Below are 9,962 nucleotides of genomic sequence, written 5' to 3'. Positions count from 1 at the left end.
TGACGTGAAAGACCTTTACAATAAAAACTACAAAACTCTGCTCAAAGAAATCAAAGATGACACAAACAAGTGGAAAAATATCCCATGCTCATGGATTGGAAGAATCAACATTGTGAAGATGTCCATCTTACCTAAGGCAATCTACAGATTCAATGCAATACCTATCAAATTACCAGCAACATTCTTCTCAGACCTAGAAAAAACAACACAGGCATTCATATGGAAACACAAATGACCAAGAATTGCCAGAACAATCCTCAGCAAAAAAACAAAGCAGGTGGTATCACATTACCAGACTTCAAACTTTATTATAAAGCTACAATCATCAAAACAGCTTGGTATTGGTATAGGAACAGGCATACAGACCAATGGAATAGAATTGAGATTCCAGAGGAAAGACCTCAATTTCTAAACCAACTCTTCTTCGACAAAGCCTCCACCACCTACCACTGGGGAGAGGAGAACCTATTCAGTAAATGGTGCTGGGAAAACTGGCTGACCACATGCAGAAGATTGAAACAGGACCCCTATCTATCCCCATACACAAAAATTAACTCCAAATGGATCAGAGACCTAAATGTAAAACCTCAAACCATAAGAACCTTAGAAAATGCAGGAAATACCCTCATGGAAATCGGAACGGTCATCCAATTCCTGAACAAAACTCAAAACCCACAGGCCATAAGGGATAAGATAGACAAGTGGGACCTCATTAAACTGACAAGTTTCTGCAAAGCCAAAGAAATCACCAAGAGAGCAGGAAGACAGCCTACAGACTGGAAAAAGATATTTACCAACTCCAGGTCTGACAAAGGCTTAACATCCTGTATCTACAAGGAACTCAAACGTGCTGAAAAGAAAAAAACAAACAACCCCATTACAAAGTGGGCAAAAGATATGAAGAGACATTTCAGAAAAGAAGACATATGAGCGGCCAACAGACACATGAAATGTTCAACCTCACTGATCATCAAGGAGATGCAAATTAAAACTACACTGAGATACTACCTAACTCCAGTCAGAATGGCCATTATCAATAACTCAAAAAATAACAGATGCTGGAGAGTATGTGGTGAAAAGGGAACACTTCTACACTGTTGGTGGGAGTGTAAACTAGTACAACCTCTGTGGAAAGCAGTGTGGTGAACCCTAAAAGCTCTAAATATCGACCTCCCATATGACCCTGCAATCCCCCTACTGGGAATATATCCTGAAGAACTCAAATCACTCTATAAAAAAGATACCTGCACGCGAATGTTTATTGCAGCATTGTTTACAATAGCAAGAACCTGGAACCACCACGCTGTCCATCAAAAGAGGACTGGATTAAAAAAATGTGGTACATATACACGATAGAATACTATGCAGCCATAAAAAAGAACAAAATCATGACTTTTGCAACAACCTGAATGGAGCTAGAGTCTATAATACTAAGTGACCTCTCACAGAAACAAAGATCTGAGTACCACATATTCTCACTCATAGTGGAGCTTGATCATCCAATGCACTACTATAAGAAAATGACTGACAGTGTTGGGAAACCTTGGGGGGGGGATGGTACTAATGGTAGTAAACATCTGTCTGGAGACGGGGAGACACCAATTATCAACAAGGGGGCCTGAATGAAGCATATTTGTATCCTCACCCTTGACTGTACCCCACAATACCAAAATAAAAAATATCGATTATAAAAAATAAAAACAAAAAAATAAATACTTTGGAGTCTTTTTTGACTTAACTCTTTATCTCTACCCCACCACATCCATTCTACTATGAAATACTATATCGAATTTTTCAAGTTGAAATAAAAGAACACTAAGCTGCAACATGAAACTGAATCAGTAATCAACTACTTCTCTCAAGGAAAAGCACAGGACCAGATGGCTTCTCTAGTGAATTCTACCAAACATTTAAAGAATTAACTCCAATTCTTTGCATATCTTAAAACACTGAAGAAAAGGAAAGGCTTCCCAATTCATTTTATGTGGCTAGCATTACCCTTATACCAAAGAAAGACAAAGATACTACTAGAAAACTAAAGGCCAATATCCCTGATGAACATAGAGGCAAAAATCCTCAACCAAACACTAGCAAATCAAATTCAACAGCACATTAATTAAACACCATAACTAAGTGAGATTTATCCCTGAGATGCAAAGATGGTTCAACATATGCAAATTAATTCATGTGATACAATACATTAACAGAAGAAAATATAAAAACCACATGACTATTGAATAGATGCAGAGAAAGAACTTGACAAAATTCAAGACCTTTCAATGATAAAAAGAAACTCAACAGATTAGTTATAGAAGGAATTTACCTTGACATAATAAAAATCATATATGACAAGCCCACAGATAACATCATACACAATAGGAAAAACTGAAAGCTTTTCTTCTGAGATCAAGAACAAATCAAGGATGCTCACTCTTACTACCTCTGTTCAACATAGTACTGGAAGTTCTAGCTAGAACAATTAGGCAAGAAAAAGAACAAAAGGCATCCAAATTGTAAAGGAAATAGCAAAATTACCTCTGCTTGCAGAAGACATGATCTCATATCTATAAAAACCCAAAGATTCCACAAAAAACCCATTAGAACTAATAAGCTAGTTCAATAAAATTATGGAATACAAAATTAACACATGAAAATCAATTGTATTTCTATACACTAACAGTGGGCTCTCAGAAAAGGAAATAATTCCATTTACAATAACATCTAGAAGAATAAAATACTTAGAAATAAGCTAAACAAATGAGGTAAAAGACTTCAAAACTGAAACATCCAAAATATTGATGAAAAAAATACAGATAATACAAATAGATGGAAAGGCATCCCATGCTCATGAGTTGAAAGGTTTAATATTGTTAAAATATCCATACTACCCTAAGTGATCTATGGATTCAGTGCAATCCCTATGAAAATCCCACTGACAGAAACAGAAAATTCAATCTTAAAATTAATATGGAAACACAAAATATTTCTAAGTGCATAAGCAATCTTGAGAAACAAAAAAGTTAGTGGCATTGCACTTCCTGATTTCATTAAATACTACAAAACTACAGTAATGAAAACAATACAGTACTGGCATAAAAGACATATAGATCAATAAAATAGAATAGAGTCCAGAAATAAACCCATGCATATATAGCCAACTACTCTTCAATAAACGTGCTAAGAATACACAATAAGAAAATGATAGTCTCTTCAACAAATGGTGTTGGAAAAAATGGATATGCACATGCAAAAAAATGAAAGTGAACCTTTTTCTTATAACACAAAAAATTCAACTATCAATGTATTAAAGATTTAAACATAAGATCTGAAACTGTAAAACTCCTAGAGGAAACATAGGAGAAATGCTCTATGATATTTGTCTTTGCAATTATTTATTGGATATGAGACCAAAAGCTCAAGCAACAAAAGTCAAGATAGACAAGTGGGACTACATCAAACTAAACAGCTCCTTCTCCTTCTCCTTCTCCTTCTCCTTCTTCTTTTTTTTTTGAGTCGAAGTCTTACCCAGGCTCACGACCATGGCAGCTTCAACCTGCTGGTCTCAGGCGATCCTTCAGCTTCAGCCTCCCAGGTAGCTGGAACCACAGGCATGCACCACCACGCCTAGCTAATTTTTTGATTTATTGTAGAGATGAGGTCTCATTATATTGCTCAGGCTGACCTCAAACCCCTGAGCTCAGGCAGTTCTCTCGCCTCCACCTCCCAAAGTGCTGGGATTACAGACTTGAGCCACCGCACCCGGCAAAAGCTACTACGTGAAAAAATAATCAATCAACAGAGTGAAAAGCTAACTTATGGAATGGAAGAAAATATTTTCAAATCTGAAAAAGGTTTAATATTCAAAATATATAATGAACTCATACAACTCAATACAAATAAATACAAAACAAAAAAACCAAATAACCCAATGAAAAATGTGCAAAGAACTTGAACAGATATTTCTCAAAAAGACATTTAAATGGCCAATATATATGAAAAGATGTTCAATATCAATAGTCATCAGGAAAATGCAAATCAAAACCACAGTGAGAAATAACCTCACATCTATTAGGATGACTACTATAAAATATAAAAACAAAGGATAACAAGTGTTAGTAAGTCTTGTACACTGCTGGTGAGAATGTAAAATTGTCATAGCCATTATGGAATGAAAGTTCCTCAAAAAATTAAAAATGGAGCTACCATATGATAAAACAATCCCATTTCTTAGTAAATATCCAAAGAACTGAATTCAGGATATTGAAGAGATATCTTCACTCCCATGTTCACTGCAGCTTTATTCATAATAGCCAAGATGGGGAAACAACTTAGAAAAGTCCACCCACAAATGAATGGATAAAAAATGTAGTATAAACATACAAAGGAATAATATGCAGTCTTGAAAATGAAGGAAATTCTATTTGCAATAATGTGGATGAACCTGGAGGACACTATTCTATGTAAAATAAATCAATCACAGAAGGACACATTCTGCATGATTCCACTCAGATGAAGTATCTATAATAGCCAAACTCATAGAATCAGAGAGTAGAATGGTGGTTGCCAGGGGTTGGGGGAATAGGAAATGAGCAGTTGCTGTTCAATTAATATAATGTTTCAGTTATGTGAGATTATTAAGTTCTAGACATATACTGTACAAGATAGTGCCTTTAGTTAACAATACCGTGTTGTACAATTTAATATTTTTAAAAAATGTAATCTCATGTGTTCATGGCCACAATAGACAAAATAAACCGAGTGAACCCTAAAAAGGATAAACCCAAAGGAATCCAAGTCTAGACATATTATATTCAAACTGCTTGCAACTAAAGACAAGGAACAATTTGAAACTGTAATTTTAAAACTGCTACTTTCGTCAGTCACGGTGGCTCACACCTGTAATTCCAGCACTTTGGGAGGCCGAGGCAGGAGGATTGCTCCAGCCCAGGAGTTAGAGACAAGCCTTGAAAACATAGCGAGACATCGTTTGTACAAAAAAGGCAGGTGGGCGGGGCGCGATGGCCCAAGCCTGTAATCCCAGCACTTTGGGAGACCGAGGTGAGAGGATTGTCTGAGCCCACAGGTTCCAGACCAGTCCGGGCAACTTGGCAAGACCTCATCTCTACAATAAATAAAAAACAATTTGCCGGGCATGGTAGCCCGTGCCTGTAGTTCGGGCTACTTGATAGGCTGAGGCGGAAGGATCGCTGGAGCCCAGCAGGTCGACGCTGGGGTGGTGGTGGTGAGCATGCCACTCCACTCCAGCCTTGGCGATGGAGTGAGACTCCAACTCAAAAAAAAAAAAAAAGACACTGTGGCACCCACATGTACTCTCCGTTACTCTGGAGGCTGAGGCGGAAGGATCGCCTGAGTTCAGGAAGTCAGGCTGCGGTGAGCTGGGATCATGCCACTGCTGCACTCCAGCTTGGACGACAGAGTGAGATCCCAACTCAACTCAACTCAACTCAACTCAACTCAACTCAACTCAACTCAACTCAACTAAGCCATTTTCATTAGCTCCAAAAAAATGGAAGTACTGAGGAACAAACCTAACAAAGCATGTGCAAAATGTGTATGCTGAAAATGTCAAGACAGTGATGAAATAAACTCAAGAAGACCTAACTAAATGGACATACCGTGTTCATAAATAGAAGAATCATTATAGAAATGCTGTCAATTCTCCCCCAAAGAGATCTATAGATTAACACAATATCAATCAAAATTCAGCAGAATTTTTTGTAGACAAGCTGATACTAAAATGTATATAGAAAGACACAGGAACTGGAATAGCTAAGTCAATTTTGAAAAAGAAAAACAAAGTTAGAGTAATCACACTACTCAATTCTAAGAATTACTATGAAGTGAAAGTAATAAAGTCAGAGCAGTATTGGCGAAGGGACAGATACACAGATCAATGGAACCTTTTAAGGACAGATACACACCTACATGAATATGGCCATTTGATTTTTCACAAAGGTACAAAAGCAATTCATTGGAGAAAGGATTGTCTTTTTAAAAAAATGTTGTTGGAACTTTTCTTCATGTATATGCATAAAAATGATACTCAACCTAAACCTCATACTTTATACAAAGACTTATGGATTATAGATGTAAACATAAAATCTAAAATATTAAACTTTTAGAAAAAAAATCTTTGTGAGCTAAAACCAGGCAAAGCATTCTTAAAATTGACACAAAAGCACAAGGTATATAAGAAAAATTTACAAATTCGACTCCACCAAATTTGAAACTTTTACTCTGCCAAAGACACTGTAAAAAGAATGAAAAGACCAAGGTAGTAATTTGTAGAAAATATTTGCAAATCACTTATCTGATAAAGAACTGGTATCCAAAATATACATTTTTAAAATGCTCAAAACTCAGCAATAAGGAAACCATGTTAGAAGATGGGAAAATAACCTGAACAGACACTTAACCTGAGAGGTTATGGAAAATAAGCACACAAAATGGTGTTATTAGCTGGACATAGGCAAATTAAAAGGAGATATCACTACACATCTATCTGATCAACTGAAATAAAAAATAGTGATTATATTAAATGCCAACAATGATTCCAGTTAGAAACTGATTAGAGTGTTCAGGTGATGACAGACTGAACTCTTTTATAAAGTTTTCCATCAGTCTTTCTTCTCATATTTCACCTACTGATGTTCTTTGCCTGTATCTGCTACTTCATTCAAATTTGTAAAATGGCGACTTTTCTACATTTATTTCTGGGTTTCTTTTACATTTATTAATTATATTTCTTGCAAAAAAAAAAGAACTTTGCCTAATCAAACTAGAGCTTTTGCTTGTTTTTAAACAGTTTGTACCAAAAAAACCCAGAATAAAATGCTGAGTTTTTCTTTCTTTTAATTGCTAATTGTCAGAGTAAGGAGTTGATGTTATATTTACTTTAAATGGCATCCAGATAAATTTTTCTCTATTCGTATCATTAATCAACTCATGCTTGTTTATATATTCAGTGTGTTTCCATTATTCGTAGTTACTATTATTGTTTGATGCTCCTGTGTACTTTTAACACAATCACATTAGACTTTGATGGTTACCTTTCATTCGGACAACAATATAACACAATCTCATCTTATTTACTTCCTCTTTCAAACCTGGAGTTAGCTATTACACCTAAGTAGTCCTGGTACATTTTGTGTATGGTGGTATTTATAGACATTGTGTGTGTCATTTCATATTTTCTACCATAGACTATTTTAAAGAAAAAAATATACTCTCAATGTTAAATTACTATAGTTTTATTATAATGTTACTTAAACATGTACAACAGTAGAGCAATGTATAGATGAATATTTTGGGCTTACAGTGCTTATGCAGTTGCAAAACCACACAATAAACAATAAAATTAATAAATTAATGGCATTGATTTTGTTACACACCATATTGTTTTGATGAAATTAAGTTTCATCACATTCACAATGTGAATATGACTTTGCATCAGTATATTGAATGTGGCTTGCCTTATTGTATGCTACCACTCTATTCTAATTACCAAGAAACTGGATTATGAATAGTACACCTGGTAGAACTATATAATTTACAAACGGAGTCTGACCCCTCCATTTCAAATCAGGCCCAAACAATTAAAGTAGTACGATCTGGTGTCAATGTGCTTGTAAACACAAATACAAATGTGAGTGCTGCTAAATTGCGACAGTATTCAGTTATAAGGCAGTCTTCTAGATGACCCAGAATACACTTATGTTAATTTATTTTATATTTTCTCCTTGGGAGTTGTCCAGGTTACAGTGAAAGTAGGGTAAGAGTCTTCACAGACAAGGTTGAGATTAAAGATTAATATAGCTGATGTCAAACTGTGAATCCAAAGACACATGAGGAAGAAGGGACAGCAATATTTGGTTTCTAAATGTACCATAGCAAAACACTATTGGTTAGCCAAGATTACTGGGTGAAGTAGAGGAAGTGAACAAACTACAAAACAAAGAAGCTACAAATTACAGAGTTTATAGCACCTAATTATTATTGTTCTTGGGGCTAATATGAAACTGCAAAAACTCCAAAGCATGGATATAAAAATAGTACTATTTTTTAACATAACATAAATATCATTTTAATTGTTATTGTTCCATATAGCAATAGTCTCCTTTAAATAATTATTGACCAAATATCTAAAGGATATACATTGGCTGGTCTTCCCATTATTGCCCAGCTAGAGTTCCCACAATCCTTCTTCTGTACTTGCCTGGGTATCCCTCCTTGATGTGCAGTAGGAATTGACAGTAATGTTTCAGCAAGGGAGTGAGATAATCAGTTTTGTTTGTTTGTTTTGTTATGCAAGTGAGCTCTACAATGGTGTAGACTCTACAATGGGAAAGACACCAAATGGAGTAGAGAGACTTGTAGAAGAGATATGAGAGAGAAGGCTATTATAATTGTCCCATTTGGGAGGGCCTCATATGAAGTGAGAATAGACTGGGGAGGCTAGATTTAACATATTTTCCTGATTTGGTGATTTTTGACTTGGGGATTTGGTGAGTAAATGGACAGAGAACTAGTTCCCATGGTGTAGCAGTAATCCAGGTAAGAAGGGATGTGAACCTGAACAAGGTAATGTTATTAGAAATGGGAAAGAGGGGAGTGAATTCCACAGATATTAAGGAGGTAGAATTCTCAGGAAATTTTGATTGATCAGATGTTTGGAGAAAGAGAGAGGAGCAAGGATAACCTTCAGTTTTTAAAAATTATCTATCACAGTGTATCATTCATGAATGTGGTTGATGTATAAACCCCACATCTTTCTCAGCTTCCTTCCCTTAGTGTCCTTTTGGAATTGTCACAGGGAAAAGACTAACAAGTAGTATTTGCCAGGCTATCCAATATCGAAAACTGTCACGTATGGGAATACACTCATAAAAATACCTTTCTTCATCTAGGAGAAACTGTCCCCTCACCAATGGGACAGTTATAAAAGCCTTCTCTCTCATATATCTGCTACAAGTCGCTATACCCCACTCGATATCTTTCACACTGTAGAGTCTACACTATCATATAATTCATTTGTGAAAAATAAAAGCATAAGTAAATGACACCTACAGACGTGGGGAAACTACGGCTCAAAGGCCAAATCTGAACTGTTGCCTGTTTTATAATGGTCTGTGATTTTTACATTTTTAATACTTGAAAGAAAAAAATTAGAGAAGAATTTTTCATGACATATTATAATGAAACAAAATTCAAGTGTCAGTGCCCATAAATAAAGTTCTCTTGGAATACAGCCATGCTTATTTGTGTACATACTGACTATGGGTGCTTTGGGGCTACAATGGCAGAGTTGAGTAGTTGTGACAGAGACGTGATAGCCCTCAAAAATATTTTATTTGCTACCATTTATTTACATAAATATTTACTACCTGGTCCTTTACAGAGAAAGTTGGCTGATTCCTGGTCTTCTATGAGCCAACTACTGTGCTAGGACTTTCACATCTTGTCTTCTATAATTTTCTTTTTTTAAATAATTTTTTTAAAACCTCTAGTAGTATACTAGATTACAGAGAGGCTAGGCACAGTGACTTAAGCCTGTAATCCCAGCTCTATGGAAGTCCGAAGTAGGAGGATAGTTTGAGCCCAGGAGTTTGAGGCTGCAGTGAGCTGTGATTGTGCCACTGTTTTCTAGCCTGGATGACAAAGTGAGACCTCAACTCAACAAACAAACAAATATATATATATATATATATATATAGAGAGAGAGAGAGAGAGAGAGAGAGAGAGAGAGAGAGAGAGAGAGAGAGCGAGAGAGCGCAACCTGGAGAAATTATCTAGCATCTAGAAAAATAACATGCTTTATTTGTAAACATTCAAACGATTTACACAAAGGTAATGAGTTTCTTTTTTTTTTTCTTCAGGATCATAACCTTTCCTTGCGTAAACACTAATATGGATTCCAAATGCTTATAGAATTCCAGATGCTA

The sequence above is a fragment of the Carlito syrichta genome, unplaced genomic scaffold (assembly GCF_000164805.1).
Source record: "Carlito syrichta isolate Samal-C Ts95f unplaced genomic scaffold, Tarsius_syrichta-2.0.1 Scaffold315839, whole genome shotgun sequence".
Classification (NCBI taxonomy): domain Eukaryota; kingdom Metazoa; phylum Chordata; class Mammalia; order Primates; family Tarsiidae; genus Carlito; species Carlito syrichta.
The sequence above is the reverse complement of the archived record's forward strand: the minus strand, read 5'-3'. Positions refer to the sequence as shown.